Source organism: Poromitra crassiceps, assembly GCF_964638095.1.
Source record: "Poromitra crassiceps genome assembly, chromosome: 14".
Taxonomy (NCBI): Eukaryota; Metazoa; Chordata; class Actinopteri; order Beryciformes; family Melamphaidae; genus Poromitra; species Poromitra crassiceps.
The window spans coordinates 11,995,841-12,018,058 of NC_139633.1; the positions used below are offsets into that span (position 1 = coordinate 11,995,841).

The 22,218-nt window shown below is 46.6% G+C and overlaps 1 pseudogene across 1 annotated transcript; it reads right to left on the reverse strand.

Annotated features, from left to right (window-relative positions):
• Positions 1-463: 463 nt before the first annotated feature.
• On the reverse strand, positions 464-16,100 carry LOC310789004 (atlastin-3 pseudogene; annotated as a pseudogene). Its single transcript has 3 exons — positions 14,583-16,100; positions 6,264-6,396; positions 464-522 (listed from the first exon to the last, which is right to left on the reverse strand). The product of its transcript is annotated as an atlastin-3 pseudogene (transcript).
• Positions 16,101-22,218: the final 6,118 nt, after the last annotated feature.

Below are 22,218 nucleotides of genomic sequence, written 5' to 3' on the forward strand. Positions count from 1 at the left end.
TAGGGTTCGACCAATATGGGCTTTTAAGGTCGGTACAATATTATTCGTTTTGGATTGGCGCTGTCAATATCTGATATTTTGTGCCAATCAATATGTTAAAAAAAAGTCAAGAATTATATGAGCAGTGTGCTTCCCCCAGAATGTGTAAGTACCTGAAACAGCATGTAGATCAATAAGATCATGGGATGATGGGACACTGAAACTGAAAAACTAATGTTAGTGTAATACAGCATAGAAGGAGTCTCTTGTGCTTCAGCCCCTCCACAGAGGGAGTTTCACTGCTCTCAGAACAGGACAGTATATAACAACAGCAGTTCAATGGGTGAACCCAAAGGGAGCACTCGAGTCACTGGAAAAACATTTTAATAAGGTGCAGCGACTAACGTTTCGACCACAGCGTCTTGCTCAGAGTCAAAACCTGAGGAAGACACAACCCGAGGAAGACGCTATGTCTTCCTCAGAGTCAAAACTTGGGGAAGACACAACCTGAGGAAGACGCTGTGTCTTCCTCAGAGTCAAAACCTGAGGAAGACGCCGTGTGTCAAAACGTTAGTCGCTGCACCTTATTAAAATATTTTTCCAGTGAATCGAGTGCTCCAGGATCCTCTTTGGGTTCACCCATTGAACTGTCGTCGTCGTCATCGTAATAAAACGCATCGATGCATACTTGTGTGGAATCTGATCAAAAAGATTGAATTCAGGTTAAGGTCTACCCATAACTGCAGGCTCCAGTATCTACAGTATGTCAAATATGCTTCATATCAGAGGTGAACTGACTGGACCAGATCACATTTTTCATATATTATATTAAATATCAGCTAACCTTGTGAGGCTGCTGGATACGCTCAAGATCATGAGATCATGATCACATGACAAAAAAACATCTCGCCACGCTCCAATCTATTGGTTTGAATCCCAACCACCAGTGGTTCGCACCAATCAGCGTCCTATGAGGCAGCTACAGGCGGGCTTTGGTTGTGTCAAACGTGATAGACAGATGGTTCATCCAATCACCTGACAGGTATTCTTTGAAAGTGCCTGCCCTTTGAAACTGTTTCCCCCCGAGCTCGACTCGTTCCAAGATGGTTATGTGAAAACAAACCATCTGGCAGCATCAGGTTGCACCCATATACGAGTAACCCTGCTTCACACAGCGTGAAATGATGTCCAAAATCGGCTGACAATTATAGTGACCAATAAAAACTTGCCCGATGCTGGTCAATCCTTGAAAGATGAATTTTTCCCATGGATGTGTTTTGTTTTTGGAAAAAGTTCTCTTCAAAGTGTCACCTGGCAGTGGGATGGAGCCTGAAGTGAACTGTAAGTCCTGGCGTGGAGGTGGGCTCTAATGGAACAGACTGCTCTCATTAGCATACAGCTTTACTGAGAGATGGATTGTCCCGCTGTTACTGTCATCCTACAGCTGATTGATCTGTTAACAATTATTTCCCTTACAGACCTTTGATTGAGTGCTGCTTGTCTTTTGCTTGAAAGGGCCCGTGTGCATGTGTGTGTGTGTGGTGTGTGTGTGTGTGTGTGTGTGTGTGTGTGTGTGTGTGTGGCACTAGAGGCCGGCCCAGAGCAGCCTCAGTCAGGGGTCTTTCAGTCCTCTATTTATGAGCTCTTCTTTACATATTCATTCTGCTACTGTTAAACAAAGGCCACGGGTTGCCTCTCTCCCTCTGTGACTGTGCACGTGTGTGTGTGCGTGCATGTGTGTGTATGTGTGTGCACGTGTGTGTGTGTGTGTGTGTGTGTGTGTGTGTGTTCGGGTGAGAGACAAGGAGAAAGACAAGCAAGAGACTTACTGTATTTTTCTGTCTTTCGTGTCATTGCTGCTCTGCTGGTCAACAACATGAAGGCAGAAGACACTTGGATAAATATAGGGTCAGACTGTGGTATGGGGTTTTGAGGGACTAAAGCTGCAAATAGCCAGTATTCAGATTCTTTCATATAGCCATGTACACGTCAGAAAAGACAAAAGTGTGTGCGTTCCGGTGGCTCACCTGGTAGCGCGCGTACGACGGAGGCTCGGTCCCTCGCGCGGCCGACACGGGTTCGAATCCGACCCGAGGTCCTTTGCCGCATGTCGTCCCCCCTCTCTCCCCACCTTTCCTGTCTGCCTACTGTCCTATCTGAATAAAGGCAAAAATGCCCCCCACAAGACCAAAGAGTGTGATGCTTTTCAGGCTGTGAAGCCTCTGGAAGAGCATTTAGAGTTTAGAATCATGGGACACTAAAAGTCTCCATTGAAAGCCAGACTGATGGAATTCCTGTAGGTCAAGCCAACCTGTCGACATTCCGATTCCCACAAGTATGTATGAATATCATCTGTTTCAGTCCATATCTCAGACACTACTGATCACATTGTGTTTCAGACACTACTGATCACATTTTCATGACATTTGGGGAAATGATGATGCATCGCATTTTCCAAATGACACTGACATGGCCCAATAAGGGCGCTACAGATTCAGGTCAAAACGTCGTGACATACTTGTTACTGATTGGTCCGCATGCTGTTTCAGGGCTTCTCCACCCTGACAAGAACGCCATTCTGGAGGAAATGTTTAGATACTGAAAATATTGAAGAGCGGCACCACATATCGGATATCAGCAGCTTCAGTCTGAAAATATGAATGCCAGCCTTGAAAACCCCTATTCATCAAGTATGTGTCATTTGCACTATTCTCCATGTTAGTTGTTTCTTCCTTTTCAGACTCAGAGAGGGAGAGAGAGAGAGAGAGAGAGAGAGATGACAGCTGTGTAGATAGCAGGGCCCTGGTTGCCGTGGCGAGGGGATTTGATTGGCGGCTGGGGGGCGGGTTGATTGATAAGGACCCCCCCTGCTATTCCAGTGACAGCTGCTGTCAGAGAGCCAGCTCGTCCCACATCAGATGTATCAACTGGTACCCCCCCCCCCCCCCCCCACCACACACACACACACACACACACACACACACACACACACACACACACACACACACACACACACACACACACACACCAAGCCTGCGAGAACAGCCTTGGTGACAGACCAATACATTAACCTGTTTCAATTAGTGGACACCGTCGTATATGTGCAATAGCACTCAATTTACATATTAATATGTTTGTGTTGAATGTTTGATTGTTTAAAATTTTGCACACTTTCTGTTCATATATACTGTACGGCCTTCTGTAGACCTGTTAATGGGGATATGATGCAGTGGCACGTTTTGCCATGCATACCATCGTACATGTAACATTATATGAAAGACAGACAGGTTTTCGATGGCTGATACGAATACTAATTTTTGTACTGAAGCTGCTTATAGCCCGAATTTTGTGTCGATATTCAATACTCTACTTTAAATTTGACCATTTTAATACCAAAAACCAATGTAAGTATACAGCGTCCCGCCCTGAAACAGCATAGACCATAATGGGACAAAAGCGTTGAGCGCAAATCTTCCCCCCAAAAAAAGCTATTTTTCACCAGGAAGAAAAAACATTCCCATTTTAACATAGTGTAGCCTAATAGTAATAACAACATTAATATAACATCTTTCGCTGGTTCTAAAGTACCTGAAACGTTCACAGGTTCTTTTTTGGTACCCTGTACCCACTAAATCCTTTTATGAAAAAAATGGGGGAGGCGGGGGGGGGGTGTCACAATTTAGTGACAAGATAAGAGCGACGATATTTATTTACCAAAAGGGAGATATCAGCAAATCAAGATATGGCTCAAATGCTAGTTGTGAGGTCGGACAGGGGGGCATGGTGTTGGACAGAGCTCCCTGTTCACCCCGTTAGCTATTTCAGTCAGCTGATAAGCAGAAACACATGTGCAGAGAGAGGGTGCTGCGGCTGGACACACACACGGCAAGGTGAAGGCAGTTCAGAGTCTGAATTAGAACAAATAGAGTGGTGAAAGACAGACTTTCTCACACTTACTGGACTGTCTGTGTGTGTGTGTGTGTGTGTGTGTGTGTGTGTGTGTGTGTGTGTGTGTGTGTGTGTGTGTGTGTGTGTGCGTGCGTGCGTGCGTGTGTGCGCGCGCGTGTGCCCGCAAACTGTGGCTGATCAGCTGAAATAGTTGACGTCAAATGTGCATGTGTAGGAATGAGATGTCATCGATATATCAGTTTGCTGGCATGTGGGACAATATTTGTCTGAAGTGTCAGATATGTCATCTACCTGTGATATGGAGCTTCCTCCTGACTTAGTGAGTGAATATTATGTTTTGATCATTATTGAAAAGGTTTTGATCAGATGTCTCACCAGAGAAATCGTGTGGTGTGGCTGGATTTGACTCAGACACAGTAAAGCCCAGCCTGGTTGCCAGAATAAAATGTCGGCATTCAATCTCTGCAATCCACGGATATGTAGAATATCGCATTTCTGGACTATGTGGCATATCACGTTTCGACATACGTGTATATCAACGTTATACATGTCATAGAGTCTGCTATTGAAATAGTGCGGTGTTCTATTCTCTTGTTAAGCTGTGACGTATGACCTCCCGACAATACGACTTCCGGGTCCAAGCCTCTCTGCGTTGTCAATATTGCGCGGTGCTGTGTCCCTCATTGTTGGAATAGATCCGAGACTAAAGAAAAACGATTCAACTGTCATTCTACCGCTTTCCTTGTGATGAGAAAGAGAAGAGGAAATGGCTGCAGTTAATAGGGTCAGTTACAATTTGGAGAAAGTACGTAGAAAAACAAAGTTTGACGCCAAGTCTAAAAAGATTATCTATAAAAAGTTGTGTGAAGTAAAAAATATATATTTATAAAAAGATATCTAAAAAGATTCACGGGTTCCGCCATAGTTGTTTTGAATGAGGCGAATGAGGAGCGGTGCCGCTTGGTCCCGGAGGTGGCGCGGGGTGAATGTCTGTCGTCATGTCTGTCGTCAGTCTTAACAACCGAATTCGCAGTCATGCTCACAGCATTTCCAACGTCTACAGTACATCTGAACCGGGAGTCACATTTAAGGTTTTTTGATATGTAGTTTGGTGTGGGAGGTTTTGACTCCACAGTAAATCCTGCCTGCCTCACCCTGCTGCTGACTCACTGACAAGAACGTCGTTTGAAAGCATGGCTTTCAGTGGAGAGCTTTAGAGTTCCATGATGGTCTACTCTCTCTATGCTGTTTCAGAGGACTGTCCACAACTGACAAGAACAACACTACTGGAGGGCAACACATCTCAGACTTCAAAAACCCATATTAGACCAACCCTGATGGGGGCAACCTATACTCCTCTGCAGTTGCCACAGAAGATGCAGGCTTCTATTCAGCGTGCGCTTGCACATCGATCCACGAGAAGGGGAAAGATGAGAAGGTGTGCGCAGAGGGGCAGGCAGCCTGTCAGTCCATCTAGCTGGACAGTGAGGGGTCTCTGCTCTGGGGGTCCTGGGGGTTATCAGCCTTCCCCAGATATGAGCGGACTCCTCTGTCGCCACCCAGGGGTGACGGTCCCATCGACACACACACACCGCTGCAGGGTGGAGCAGAGATAACACATCCGATTGACGGCCTCGTCTCTCGCCCCCTCAAACCCAACCGTGTCCAGCCGTAGAGCATTCCTCCCGGGCTCTAACCGCTGTCTAAATACAGACTGTCGACCTAATAGGGCATTGACAGGCAACAGAGGAAGACAAGACAAGAGGAAGTTGACTCAAAATATGGGTCTACCAAGTTTTCGTTGACACATTTTCATCTTTATATAGAACCGCTATACTCATAAATGTCAATGGCTCTAGATTGGTGGAGTATTTCATGCAATGTGATGATGGAGTTGGACGACCTGAAACGAAACAATTTGTAAATTTGGTTCAAGTTGCAAAAAATTGTCACTCGATATCTTCATGTCAATTTATCACAGTGGCTAAAATATCAGTATTGCTGGGTTTCATATAAGCATGAATAAGTGTATGTCAACAGCATAACAGTGAAGATGGATGCCCATTTTGCAGCCAACATGTTGAAGAGGAAACATGTAGATGGGGAATAACATGGGGCCCATATTGGTCACCTTACAGCAAGAAGGTCCTGGGTTCGTTTCCCCGCTTGGGTCACTTGTTGGCACAGGAGGTATTATATGTCTCCCCATGCCTTCGGTGCCTAGTGCCCAGGTGGGCTATCTCGTGAGGGCCTTTCTGTGTGGAGTTCGTGACAAGCATGGAGCAGGAGGTGCATGTTCTCCCCGATGTGCTCACCTGGGCTTTCCTCCAGATAAGAACCCCCAATAAAGAACATGCAAGAAGACGTCGTCTGACCAGCGATGACGAAGAAAGAAATTGGTCCCCAGGCGCTGTACTGAGAGCTGCCCGCTGCTCCTGGCTGTCCTCCAGAGGGCGCAGTACTGAGAGCTGCCCACTGCTCCTGGCTGTCCTTCTGAGGAAGAGCAGCCTTGATTGGGTGAAAAGACAGAAGAGAAATTCCGTGGCCACAATGGACTGTGTGTGGGTTGTGGTGTGCATATGACAAGAAAAGACACGCATGTCCTTGTCTGGTTTTTATGTCCACATTATTTCACCAGGAGAATCCCTGACGGCTGTGACATCATCGATGACCTCACAATGCTGCCTGTGACATCATGTGAGATGTGATGTTCTTGCCGATGATGTCATAGTCAAGTATCACATCATCATCGATGCCATCACAATGGAAAGTCACCATCTCCAATGACATCACAATAGGATCTGTGACATCATCGGCAGTGTGCGAGCAAGGGTAAGTAACACACACAGGACCAGTTCAGTGTTTTAGTTCTGGTCTATGGCTACGATATCCAGGATTGGGGAAGAGGACAACCAGTATGAATGGAACAGGAATCCAAGGCGGCCTTCAGCCCAAGACAACATAGGAGGTGCTGGTCAACACACCCAGTTGGCCAGCGGGTTATGGGAGAGAGAGGCCTCAAAAATACTCTTACAAGTATGCCTGCGACAACGCGAGCTTTGAGATCTGAGCCAGGTTCATACCTGAACCCTGAATGCGAACCAGAGTCTGGGTCTTTTCGAACCCGTAATTTAACTCTAAACCAAGTGGTGAATTCGAACAAGAGTCTGGGTCTCACGAACCCGTAACGAACCCTACAACAGCAGGGCAGTGCGCATCTCGTTGAGCTAAGGAGGAGTCAACTTTGAAAGTTGTGTTTACAGGCCACAGCCGACAAAATCCCACTCGCCTTGAAAACCCCCCTGACTAGTTTCTCCCCACTGCTGACACAGTCCAGCGGCTCTCCATGAAAGCAGCCTCTCCGCCGCTATGTCATCCACAGGCAGCCTGTCAGCATACCGCGCGTCTGCCCGCTGCAGGTTCACCTGGAGTGCCATGGCAAACCTGGCTAGCTTAAGCCCCCCATCCCAGCCCTTCATAAGCCCCGGGTCCCTGTGGCTGGAGCCCGCCAGGGTCCTGCAGGCGTTCTGCGCGGAGCACTGCTCCAGCTCTCACCCCCGGAGCAGCGTATGGTAAAGCCATCAAGGGCCAACGTCCCCTTTGAAGAGTGGGGACCGCAAGAAACACAACAGCTCTCAACACGATGCCGCGTCTCCCTTTTCAACCTTTTTTCCCCTCCTCGAGAAGAAAAAAAACGTCTTGCAAGAGACCCAGCACTGCTCTCTCTCTCTCTCTCTCTGCTTTTTCAATTTATTTCCCCTCTCACTCGCTCACTGATCTCTCCCTCCCTCCCTCCCTCTCAGTCACTCAGTCATTCCACTTAACCCTAACCTCCTCCCCTTCCCTCTCCCTCTCCGCCTCCTCTCGCTTGATTTTGCTCTCTCACCTTCTTTTTCTATCGCAGTTGCTTTCTCTGACTGTGTTCACTCTGCAGCCAAAAGTCTCCTAAATCAGGACCCCCCCACCCCCCCCTTCCCCACACACACACACACACACACACACACACACACACACACACACACACAGATATGTTTTATAATAGCGGGAAGGGGGGGAGGGGGGATCTAATAGCGTCACTATTGGCAGATTTATGACGTTTCTGATGCACTGCTTATGGAAAGCCTACAAAGTGTGCACTCTATAATGGATGTAATTTAAAATACAGCGAAGCACAATACTTCTTGTCAAAACGTACTCGAGTCGACGTAAAAATACTAACTTCAAAAACTGGTTCACCCGGCAGTGCACTGGCTAATGCAGTTAGGTCAATCCTGTGTGGTCTTTGGTCTGGGACATTTGGGGTCTATTGGTGGCATTTGGTGGCCCTAGCCCTCGAGGAATCTGGTGTGTGTGTGTGTGTGTGTGTGTGTGTGTGTGTGTGTGGGGGGGGGGGGGGGTGGTAGTGTTTGAAGGCTGATACCAATATTAGTGTTGGTATTTTGTGTCCATATTCAATAAATGTATTTGAATGTCTATTTTCGTGCCAAACAAACAAACAAACAAACAAACAGAAATTACACTGGGACACTAAATGAAATGATGTTAGTGTTATCTTTATGGTAGGGGTTATCTTTATGGTAGGGGGAACCGCATTACATAATCAATGGAAGGGAAACTCTGGGCTACTTGATCTGAAAACATAATTACTAGTTGTGGTCTGAGCGGAACCTCCATCATACATTTATGTGCATGTGCAAATGTTGTGTGTGTGTGCGTGTATGTGTGTGTGTATGTGTGTGTGTGTGTGTGTGTGTGTGTGTGTGTGTGTGTGTGTGTGTGTGTGTGTGTGTGTGTGTGTGCGTGTGTGTGCGTGTGTATGGTGCGTCTGTCAGATACGTCACACATGCTGCTCCACTCAGCATCAGGCCCATATGGTGGCCGGCCTCCCAGGAATGTGAAGCCTGCGGTCATGTGACGCGTGCGGCCCTGTGTGGTCACTCTAATGTCATTGTCATGGCACGCCGCCATATTGAATTGCAGAATAGGTAAGAGGCAAATCTGACTGAGTGAATGAAATGCACAATGAGGAGAAACATTCATTGCCGTTTTTCCCAGACTGATCTTGTGTTTTGTGTAGCTGTGGTCAGGAGAAACCTCACTCATGTCAGAGGTGGACGACACTGACTGGCCCGATGAAGAAAAGCCCATCTTTGACCATGGATTATTACCATTATAGCCTACATGTAGCTATTTCTGTCATTCATAAAACAGTGATAGACTATGGTTTACAGTGGAAGCCACTCAAAGTGAATGAATGACTGAATGAACAGATGGATGGATAAATCAATTACATTATCTCATAATCCAAAACATGTCCATATGAATAAATGTCTATTTTGCTACTCCACATCACAGATTGCGATGGCAATGTCTGGGCAGTCGGTGAGCGTCTGCCACCCTAGTTTTTGCAGCGTGTCCCACACTGTTGTCACTAGTCGGCCTTGTACTTTATCCCCGCTTTGTCACGCACATGCGTTGGAGGCAACGCGCCCCGGTACCTTGTGCGCTTTATGGAACGCACCACGGGCGGACCGTTAGAAAGCACACTGCACCTGTTAGGTTCAGGCAAAGGGCAAGTTACGCCGTGGGGCTGGAGCTGGTCTTCCAAGGAGGAAAAGCCCAGTCTCTCTCCCTGGTTTTGGGTTAGCGTCTTGGGTTTTGAGTGAAGCTGTCCCCTGGGGACCCTAACCTTAAGCCCCCCCACCATATCCAGACCCTAACCATAAGACCCCCTACCCAATGCCTAAACCCAACCTGTGGAGCCCCATGGCGTAACTGGACCTTTGCCTGACCCCAACAGGTAGGCTACACAGTAGCGGTTTAACGGTCCACCCGTGGCGTGTTCCATAATACGCGCAATGGTACTGGGGCACGAATGCACAAGGTACCGGGGTGCATTACCTCCAACGCACAAGGTACCGGGGCACGTTACCTCCAACGCACAAGGTACAGGGGCACGTTACCTCCAACGCACAAGGTACAGGGGCACGTTACCTCCAACGCACAAGGTACAGGGGCACGTTACCTCCAACGCACAAGGTACAGGGGCACGTTACCTCCAACGCACAAGGTACCGGGGTGCATTACCTCCAACGCACAAGGTACAGGGGCACGTTACCTCCAACGCACAAGGTACCGGGGCACGTTACCTCCAACGCACAAGGTACAGGGGCACGTTACCTCCAACGCACAAGGTACAGGGGCACGTTACCTCCAACGCACAAGGTACCGGGGCACGTTACCTCCAACGCACAAGGTACAGGGGCACGTTACGGCAACAATACTGTGGTGGAGCAACCACCAGACAGTCGGCCACACAGGCTGGCCATATCTGTCTGAGCGTGTTAGTAACCGCAGGACACACCTACAAACTTGATTCAGAGGGGAATCAATAATGTCTCGATTATGGAAGGACACTAAGTGCTTCACGCTTCAGTTATTAAACGCTATATTCCATTCTCTCACTCCTGGCACAAATGTTTAACCAACCCTCAGCTCGCCATCACCAGGTCCAGCTCGCCAAATGTGGCACAGTGTTAAAACTGGACTTTTCAGTTATTACTTCTCCATGCTCTCCACGCTCTCTCCTCTCTCCTCAAAAGCATGTCATCATTGCTGCTTGACGTTGACTCGTTTTTTCATGCCGTGACGTTTAGGTTTGTTTAGGACCTATTTAACCGCAAAATCGCGTCGTGTTTGGTGTGAATATGATTGGGCGAATAATTCACCTGCGAATGATTCATGTATGTAATATGATGTATTACCGTAACATTTATTGGCATCGCCCCCCGGTGTGTAACAACCTTTATTATACTTAAAACCTTGTAATCCTCTCAGCCTAACGCTATCATCAGTAGGCCTATCTGATGACCTCAGATGGCCCTGAGTGGGTGTCCCCTGTCCGGGACACGCTGTTCGTCCACTCTAATTCGATTTCACGCACACCGGGACAGTCAGCGTCACCACCAAGTCTTGGGTTGCGGTGGACAAAATTAATTTTAAATCCAATTAATATCTGAGTCTACACTCGCACTGGTGACGTACTGGATTGATTAGGCTCACAGGGGTGTGGAGTTGAACAAATGGAGTTCGCCTTAAACCCACGCCGGTCTATTCGCCAACTGGTGGGAACAATTTCCCACGCTAGTTTAGACACTCGACCCGTCTACCTCACCGCCTCGCCCACTGCAGCACACGTGTGTGTGTGTGTGTGTGCGTGTGTGTGTGTGTGTGTGTGTGTGTGCGTGCATGTGCGTGTGTGGGTGAGTGTGGTTTTGTATTTGCGGTGTCATGTAGGCTATAGTATGTTCGTGATACCTACATGTATCTACAGTATGCTTGTGTGTGTGTGTGTGTGTGTGTGTGTCTGTGTGTGTGTGTGTGTGTGTGTGTGTGTGCGCGTGCGTGCGTGCGTGCATTTGTGTGTGTGTGTGTGTGAGCGTGCACGTGCACGTGCCCACAGTCTGGTCGTTGCAGCGCTCTCAGACATTCACTCAGCTCCACTAATTCTCTGCAGCGGCAGGTTGCCAGATATTTTACTGCCTCACCTCTGTGTGTGTGTACGTGTATTTGTGTGTGCATGCATGTGTGTGTGTGAGTGTGAGTGTGTGTGCATGTGTGCGTGTGCGCGCATGCGTGTGTGTTTGTGCGTGCATGTGTGCGCATGCGTGTGTGTTTGTGTGTGTGTGTGCATGTGCGCCTGTGTGTGTGTGTGTGTGCACGTATGCGTGCGTGTGTGTGTGTGTGTGTGGCTCATACGGTCGCATGGATGGCGTTAGCAGAGCGTGGATGTGAAAAGCAGCCGGCGACATCCAGGGCAGCGATGTGAACACAGAGAACATGGCCGTGCTGGAGCCAATCCAAAGGCAGCACTCACTCCCACCGCCGGCCACAGACCATGTGAAACATACCAAAAGTCATCTGTAGAGAGTGTAGGCTACATGTGTGTGTGTGTGTGTAATGTTTCACTTATACTCTACTCACTACATTTCACATCTTTGGTATATCTTATTAATATAACAGGGTGGCAATTCTGCGTGGGCAGAACACGAACACCATCTGCCTTATTGTATAGTAGTAAATAAACTCATACAATCCATCAGCTGAGCATGCAAACGCCGCCGACTGATGATGTCATGCCCCACAATCGTCGAGTGGGGGCCAGAGCGATGACATCATCACCGTCAAGTGGTGGCCAGTGGTGACTGATGATGTCATACCCACTGATGACATCACAGACATTGTGACATTATCAGAGATGTCATAGACATTGTGACATCTCAGTGATGCCATAGACTATGTAAACAGCGATGTCACTTGTCGATCTTTAAAAAAAGAGTAGAAACCGCACACTCTGGCTCCGATGCAATGAATTTAATAAAAAGACAACGTTTCGGCCTGGTGGCCTTTGTCAAGTGACAATGACTTGACAAAGGCCACCAGGCCGAAACGTTGTCTTTTTATTAAATTCATTGCATCGGAGCCAGAGTGTGCGGTTTCTACTCTTTTTATAGATTCTTGTCCGTCACCGGCACCTCGCTGAGATTTTATGGTGTGCATTCTCTCCATTTTTGACACTTGTCGATCTTTAACATATTTTATTTATATTCAAAGCAATGAGTACAGGGCCAAAATGTATTTAAAGTGTTTATATGTAAACACGGTACTTAAAGCTATCTCTTTGGTTGACTGGTCAACAGTTTTACTGAGTTGGATGTCTACCACTTATTCCAATAATGTATTATCTTTGGAGTTTGAAGAATTTAAAGAACACAATAGACCAAATCAGCGGGATGTTTACATTTACTTCCGGGTACCCCTGAGGTCCACACATTATAATGGCGGTGGACGGCACAAACTGACATGTTGAAGACAAAAACAGACAAAGAAGACAAAAATGGTTCGTCCGTGTTGTGTTGTTGTTTAATATCATTCATAACAACACTTTCACTAACGTTAGTGGAGACCAGACTAGCTAATTTACCTGTTGGACCAGACTAGAGTAGACTTGAAGCTAAATTAAATTGACCTGGCGTCAGTATCTCTGTCTGTACCAGGCTCTTTCTCGCCGAGAAGAGCCTGGTGACGCGAGGTTACTCTGTCTGTAACGTAAAAAAACAGCGAGTTTGACAGACAAACAAACTTTATTAGCTAGCTAACACTACATAAAACAAACACAGAAGAAAGGCTAGATACGTCGGACAAGCATGTTTACCAACCGTTTAACCATTTAAATTGAAAGTAGTCGGCCGAAAACAACGAGAGGGTTTGACAGCATTTATATGACAACACGCACATTTAAACCTGCCGCCTTTCCCAAGTGGTACCCGGAAGTAAATTTGTTTACATGGTGACGTCACGGTGATTTGGTCTATAGGCAAAGACAAAGACAAAGACTAATGATCTAAATCTACACACTATAACATATTTCTGTCAAGGAATAAACAGCAAAGCATTTGAACCTCTCAAAAATAATGTAACATGTCATCTGCTTTCCAGTTACATGCGGGTTACAAAATAAATTCAGAGATCTGCTGTGCGAGGTGAAAGTGCTTTTCCTCTTCTCCTTTCTAAATAGCTGACCTGCTGGAAATGCTAGTTTATATCACACATATTATTGGAAAATAACAAACAGAATGGAATGTATTTAAGGCCACATGGTAAAGACGTATATAGGTATGCAGTAAAGCCAACTATTTAAAGAGATATATAGTGCTGAAGCTTTGTGTGACTGAAAAGCACCCTGACTACCTGAATGAACAACGGCAATACCAACAAAGTCAGATGTTTTCAATTCAAATAAAAAGAAACAAAACAAAACGTATTTGTGCTTTAAGTTTTTTTTTCTGATTTCCCCACCAATTTTCTCCCCAATTGTACTTGGCCAATTCACCCCCTCCCCACCCACCCCACCCCCACTCCACCCTCTGCCGATCTGGGGAGAGCCGAGACTAGCACCATGCTTCCTCCGACACATGCGCAGTTGCCAGCCGCTTCCTTTCACCTGACAGGGGGAGCTTCACTGGCAGGACGTAGCATGTGGGAGCATCACGCTATTCCCACCAGGTCCCTTCGACCACGACCAGGCGCCCCGACCGGACCAGAGGAGGCGCTAGTGCAGCGACCAGGACACACACCTCCAATCCGGCTTCCCACCCGCAGACACCAGCCAATCGGGCCTGTATGGACGCCCGACCAAGCCGGAGGTAGTCTCAACGCCAGTCCCATGAGAGTTCTTACGCTGATACACTACGTTACTGCATGCTGCAGATCTCTCTCTGGGTCTGGGACACTGCCCACTCCAAACTGTAAACGGAATCTTGGCCAGTGATTGGCGAGTGGTGGATTCACTCTTTACCAATCAGTAACGGCTTTGCGATCAGGGAGGCCCGCCCACCTGGTTGCCTCAGGAAGCCTGGCTGCTGCACATTAGCATCGCTCTTAAAAGAATAATAACGTTGATAACGTTATATTCTCATTATAGCCTCATTGACTCCAGCAACCTCTACATAAGCCTTGATGTTACCAGGCAGAAAATTCTGCATATGAAGATATGCTGGTGAGTCGGCATCATGTTTTACCCTGTGCCAATGTAGTGTTTTGCTGCATCTTTGTTCCAAGGGGAGTCATGATAAGGCTTTGTTTTGTGCTGGTTGCATCGCATCGAGATGACGAAGGTTCAGAGGTCCTCTAACTGGATTTCTTCTGTTCCCTCTTGACTTGTTCACCACTACAGTGGCCTGCTCCAGGAGGACGCCCGCAGCCTGGTCGATGGCTCCTCCCACACCATGGTACTGACCAGAGTAACGGATGAAGGCCCAGGTCAGCATGGCGATCATGGCGACAGTGAGAACACAGTCGCACGCCGCGGCGACGGTAGTTATCCCGATGAAGCGCAGCGTGCCCGAGAGCACGCACAGGAGGCACACGAGGACAAACAGCACAGCGGGTGTCCGGAATGCAATGAAGACATTTCTTGACTCGTTGTGCTTGCGGAAAGACTGCCACATTTCCATGAGCTCTGCCTCCAGCTGTGCTAGGTAACGGTCACAAAACTCCTCTCCGCCCATCTTCTTGGTGGACGAGAAGGTGTGAAGAGACTCTCGGAAGAAAAGGTGGTGCTTCTCCTCTAGAGAGTCAGGAGCCACATAGGGCAGGTCTCCCCCACAAACCTTCTCCATGTTCTTGTAATAGTGGTGTTTAGCTGCCGCCACTGCAGCCAAATTATTGGCCTCCGCTGTTGCCTGTAGCATGGACTTTGGGTGTGGTAAGTCTTCTCCCTGGTAAATCTTGATGTATGCCTTGAAGAACTCGAGCAGGCCCCTGCAAGTGACTTTGTTGCCGTTGATTTCTTTCTCGGCCAGTTTGTCGGCGTGCAGCAGAGTGGGAATCAGGCACCGCAGCTGGTCTTTGAACTCTGGCGCCACGTCACTAAGTTGGCCCTTGAAGGCAGGACTGGTGGCAACCGTCAGCCCAGGATGAGGCAACAGGAAGCAGGAAATGTCGGTGAAGCAAGAGTGGATGTGCTCCCTCACTGTTTGCAGCTGCTCGTGCTGGGACTCCTTCACCTCTAACCATTTATCCAGGAATTCATTGCCCCCTTTGGATCCGTAGGTGTATTCATAGGGGAAACTCCAATCCCTGATTACGAACATCAAAGACTGAAAGGGCTTCAGAGAGATCTCATCCATGGCAAGGCGGCCATACTCCGTGAACAGCTGCAGCTGCTGCAGGTCATCCTCTTGTATGTTCTGCGAGAGATTGTAGATCTGCATTGAGCTGGTCATGGTGCTGAGGGCAAAGATGGTGGCACAGTCCTTCACGGTGGACTGGTCATCAAAGGCTCCCTGTGTGTCCATCAACACTACGGCCACCTCAGTTCCATCGCTCTTCTGGACGAGGAACACCTCACTCCACAGCTGGATGCCTGTTGTCTCCGGTTCTGAACCCCCTCTCCAGGAAAAGCCAGTCAAGGGCTCATCATCCTGACCCAGCCAGTTTTCTTGATCCTTCCTGTACATGTAACGGAGCATGAAGTCCAGCAGGAAGCTCTTGCCCTTTCGGAAGGCTCCAGCCACCGAGAGCACCACCACATGCTTGTCTCGGACCTCAGGGGCCAACAAAACTCGTGCCAAAGCCTCTGTGTCCAAGGTATAGTTATGTTCTTCCTTGCACACTGTAACAATTTGAACTGGGCCCGGGTCGCTCCGCATATTTACAGGTATTGGTCCCTTTGGTATCCTAAAACAAACGCCACTTTTAACTGCTTAAATCATCAGTGATGTCACAGACTGAGCCATTGTGACATGACATCATTAGTGATGTCACTGAATTGTGACATCATCACGTGATGTCATAAATCCTTCACATTCATCCTTCACAAAAAGTGGCATTTTGGAAATCATGTCCATATCTGGACATGATGCTGCTAAGTGCTAGTTGAAATACGCACGCGCGCGCGCATACGCGCGCACACACACACTAGGGCTGTCACTTTTCATTGGAAATTCGAATGCAACTTCGAATGTGGGGGAGGGGGTTCGTTTTCGAAATGTAATTTGAATGTTCGATTTTTTTTTTTTTTTTTTATGAACCAAAATTAACCAACTGCTGCTTGCTGGTAATGTTAATCCCATGTCAGAAAAAGTCTCCAGATTTGTCGCGTTAGTCTCTTCTGAGAAAGATTGTCTCCAGGGTCTGAAAAGTTGTCTCGAGTTGGATGCAGCCAAGTTTGTGAGGCAGTGTTGTGACTGTGAGCGTCCAAGCTAACACGTCGGGCTGATGCCCGGTGGCCTGCAGTGGGTTGCACCAGCTGTGCGTAAGTTGAAACGTAAGCTAGTTTGAACGTAAAGTCTCACTAAGTCCGAGTTTACGCACTACTAAAAATATTTGGGTTGCACCAAGTGAAATAGTTACAACGTAGGCATAAGTTAGAACTTAAAATTTACACCTACGTCTTACTAGGTGTAAAGTCCTCCGTAAAATAGCAGTTGGCACGGATTGCAACTTGGCACCGTGGCGCATCGTTGTTTTGCGTCCGCAACGCGCTCTCCGTGATAAATTACACCCTTTGATATTTATGACTCACGCTTTTGTTTCCCACAAGCTGCAGCACTGCATACAAATTAAAATAACCGCAACAATTTAGTGAGGCAGGATGGTGGTATAGCCTACAATACTGATGAAGAGCTCACAGATAAACGTTAACAGTAATATGAACCTAAACGAACGTTACTCAATAACGTTCTCATTTGATTAGTGTTGATGAAATATGAAAGCACTAATTTGCGGTGGGCAACATGTCCTGTTTTCACTCCACTTAAACAACCGTAAATAAACACCTTTTCCACCGTGCTTTTCACTGATTGGTCACAGATACTGTACACGTCATTGTCTGCGACACTATTTTGGTTAGTATGGACTTTAGAGTCTACTAGTTAAGATGTACCTTACGTCTCCGTGGTGCAACCAAACAAAGACACAACTTTAGTGTCAAACTAACTAGTTTGAACGTAGCAGTTAGTGTGGACTTTACACCCTAACTTAAGACAGAACTTAGGTTCAGCTGGTGCAACAGGCTGGACTGATTTTTTTTTTTTTTTTTTTTTTTTTTTTTTTTTTTTAATTAACCAAAAAACTTCGAATATATTCGAACGAATTTCGGGCAATTAAAGTTCGTTCGAATTTTATTTTGGGAAAAAGTGACAGCCCTAACACACACACACACAATCTAATTCCGCTTGATATAAACACATCTTTTCCTCTGTACCAGAGGGTTTTTCCAAGGAAAGACATCCTGTTTAGAACAGACAATGGAAAGGTTTTTCATGAACTAGATGACTGTATTACAGTATATCAATCAGATAGAGAGTTGTGTGTTCTTGTCTTACTTGTGTGACAGAAGCACAGCTCATTTGCTTCACCGTGAGCTCTCCAAGTAAAGGCCCATTTACACTCCATTCTCATAAATGTGTCCGTTATGTGTCTCATAAACGGTGTAATCGTCACTGACCACATACTTCCATGCGTCTTTCACGTTGGTATCATGTTCAGCAATACATCCACCAGTGGGCAGTAGAGAGTCAAATGTGTGAGTGTGTGTGTGTGGTTCTGCTCCGTTTCATCCGTAAGCTTTCAGAGGACGGACAGAAATACGCACGAAACGAACGCAGAGTACGGACAGAAGGCTCTGTCCGTCTCCGTCTCCAACGTAGAGTATATTTGGGCCTTAACACCTACCTCCAGTCATGAAAACACACATGGGGCTAAAGACTCTGCTCTTTCTACTAACCTCTGCATCAGCATGACCTTCTGCCACCACCTCACAGTCAGTGTCCAGCTCTGAGTGTGTGTGTGTGTGTGTGTGTGTGTGTGTGTGTGTGTGTGTGTGTGTGTGTGTGTGTGTGTGTGTGTGTGTGTGTGTGTGTGTGTGTGTGTGTGTGTGTGTGTGTGTGTCTGTGTGGGGTGCGTGTGTGTGTCTCAGAGGGCAGCATTCAATTGAGGCGAGTGTGCAGGTCTGGGTGTGTAATTAGTAGTGTGTGTGTGTGTGTGTGTGTGTGTGTGAGAGAGAGAGAGAGAGAGAGAGAGAGAGAGAGAGAGAGAGAGAAAGAGAGAGAGAGAGAGAGAGAGAGAGAGAGAGAGAGTCAGGGGTCACTTTCAGTCTGGTGGTCTTCAGTCCACATACTGTGTGTGTGTGTGTGTGTGTGTGTGTGTGTGTGTGTGTGTGTGTGTGTGTGTGTGTGTGTGTGTGTGTGTGTGTGTGTGTGTGTGTGTGTGTGTGTGTGTGTGTGTGTGTGTACAAAGTGCACATACATACATACACACACACACACACACACACGCACACACACACACACACACACACATGCACACGCACACACACACACACACACAGATTGGAGTTTTTAGTTCTACAAGCCTTTCTGCGATGTGCGTCGGGTTCTGATCACCCTGTCGGGTTTATTTTCCAATAATGACCGGCTCGCTGTACATGATCCTGCTTATTACACAGCTACGTATTAAAGAAATGAATAACTTTACACAAAATATTGATCTAAAAAATATTTTGTTCCTTCCGCAAGGGGGGGGGGGGGGGGGTCTGTTAAATTCTAAGTTGGAACTGCATCCAGAACAACATACAGTAGTACATTCTGCAGCCTTCTTAGATTGCGTTATAATTGACATTAAACTGAACATTTCCATTGATGAGACAAAGTGATTCTTTTGGAATATTGATGTTGACGTTTTTGTCCCCATTCCTCTATACGTTTCTTTCTTGCCAGAGCTTTGCAGTTGACACACCTGGACACAATTCAAGCTAATGTTAACATTTGCTAACTGCTTGAACGTGCTGCTCACACACCAGCTGTGAGGCGGGTAGAAAAAATAACATACCTGGCATTCATCTGAGATGTGTCTAACGAAGAGAGAGGTGTTTGGGGGCCAGCTACTGTCCCATTTGAACAGATGCTAGATGTAGAGATAACAGATATGTCACATGAGCTGGTGTGCTTAAATTGATCAGACTTATTTTTGCGGATTGCTATGACTGAACATGGCCTCTGTGCATAGCCGGTGCGATATACCTAACAGCTGACTGTTATACAGAAATAACAAGACCGCTGAATGTCGTGATTGACCAAACCGAATAGAGTATATCTACCAGGATGTGTAATAACATTTGTTAAACTTCTGTGGGCGCCGCTGGAGCCAGATAACCACTGTTTTATTCTGGTAAGTAGTAACATTAGATTGAACACTGACATTTTTTAATTGAAATATTTTGCACCAACTTGTAAGCGAGGAGGGAGCTAATGTTATGAAGCCTAGCAGCACAATCTAAATGCAATCTGTGAAGATCATTTTTGCTGAACACAAAGTTCACTGTTTAAGAAACCTTTAACCACAGAGCTTATTTCAAGCATTTAGCCAAAAATCATAACAACATCCAGGTCTTCCGGACTCATTCCTGTGGTACTCCATTAACAACGGATCACATCACGTCACTGTGTGTGTGTGTGTGTGTGTGTGTGTGTGTGTGTGTGTATGTGTGTGTGTGTGTGTGTGTGTGTGCACGCGCGCGTGTGTGGGGGGGCTTCATGCAATACCCCAGAAAATCTTCCTTCTTTTTCACAGCCTAACTGACCTTCCAAGTTCAGACTAGCCATACTAACATTCTAAATTGAACCCCATCTCACTGTTGCAGTGTTTGCTATGGACAGAAAAGGAAAAGAACAACATTAAGGTGGAGGAGTGACCATTCCGTGAAAACCGTCTATAGCTAGCTAAGCTAACGATGTAGCTTTAGAATTAGGAATTTTGAATTGGGCTATTTGCCATTAAAATTGGCCAGATATTATTTTGCACTCAAAAAACAAAAACAAAAACAAGAAAAACGTTGGTTTGGCTCCGCCCGGTGAGGTTTACTTCAACCAATTAGATTATTTCTGCCTCCGGAGCAGCTCTGCACATGAGAAATGTTTGCAGAACTAAAACGGCACTCTTCTCCTCAACAAACCCAGGCGTCAGAGCCAGGGTTACCTCTGCCGCGGAGGAAAGGCCGCGCTAGATGCTGCAGCCGTGCTGCCTGGGTTTAAGCTGTCATATGGTATGGGTATTACCAGCATGTGCTCGCTGAAGGAGGGTAGCCTATATCTGGTTGAACCCAATGGGGCAATCAAAGACGCCCTGGATTTGAGACTGGAAATGTCTGTAAGTTTAGGGGACTCTCATAGATGCCAGGGTCTCTCTCTCTCTCTCTCTCTCTCTCTCTCTTTCTCTCTCTCTCTCTCCATCCAGATGGATAAACAGTTGAAGGCACACACCTAATGAGTGGGGCCTGAGAAAGTGACTGCAGGGCCACATAGTTACTTGAGAACTCTGTGCGTCGGCTCGGCCTATTTTTTTTTTTTATTGTTGTAATTGTTATTGAGAGAGAGCAGTCAGCCATGACTTCAGCGCTGGGCAGGCGAACATGGTTTATTTGTGATATGCACACACACACACACACACACACACAACCCACACTGGACTGACAACTGCATTGTTAACGAGACACTAGCGGCAATTAGCGGTGTGCAAATAATGGCTACATCTATGAGAACCAGACTAAGAAAAGACAATAAGACATGAATTACTATTAATTAGTATTATCAATATTATTTTCTTACTATTTTTTGTATGTGGACCCTCCGCTCCAAACAGGCCGGTTTTCTTGGTCTTAAATTCCCCCTTTTCCTCCTGAAAAAATGTCTAATGTTTTTGCAATAGGCTGCAAATAATGTAGCCTGGTAAACCAGCCGGTCACGTGGACTCACATCATGAGTTCATTGGACTGGCTGGTTTACCAGGCTACAACTAATGTGGGTTTACTTTGATGATGATAGCAGAGTCTGACTGTGTTTATTTATCAGAGACAAATCTTTCTAGCGATGGCATTGGCTGCTAGAATGTAAACAACAATTTAAAAATGTTGTTAGAAAAGTGCCAATATAATTTGGATGGAGAGCTTGTGGAACTGTGATGGGCAAGCGTCTCATTTGTGATTACTACAGCAGAATAAAATGGAGCTAATATCACCATTCATGTTTACGCCCCGCGATAGGTAACTGTCACATTTTCGCATTGCAATATTATGAATTTCGATATATCGCCCCATCCCTAATGTATAGGGGCTTCCGCATATTGGCGATGGTGGGAAGAGAGAGAGAAAGGTTGAAAGGAGGAGGTTGAGAAGGAGGAGGGGGAGGTGGCAGATGGCTGTATATTGGTATGCAGGGGGAGAGAGAGAGAGAGAGAGAGAGAGAGAGAGAGAGAGAGAGCAAGGGAGTGAGTGGAAGAAGAGAGACAGGTTAGAGGGAACAGAAGAACAGGAGGATGACGTTTGATGGAACAACCCAGTCGCCAGTACGAAAAATGTCTGCATTTGATGTTTCTGAAACCAGGGATAAAATTGATCACCATAGATTTTTAAACTAAGACTGTGGTTCATTTGGAAACATCATCGCCTTCCCAACGTTACACCAAGTACAACAACGTTGGTTATGTTTAGGCAAGTAAAAGCTCTTGGTTAAGGTTTGGGTTATAGGCTTAAATAACAAAAAAGTTGAATACGACTCACGGTTGAGATGTAGCCTTTAGAAACGCTGTGAGCATGGCCGGGGATCGAGCACGGCTCTCCTGTGTGAAAAGCAAGTGTTTTACGTCCTCCATCCCTCCCGACCGCAACGCCAGACTGCCCACTGCGCTGTTTCAATAGCAGACTCTATGATGTGTATAATATGCAATGTATTTTTGGTTCATAAATGTGATATTCTATGTATCCGTGGATTG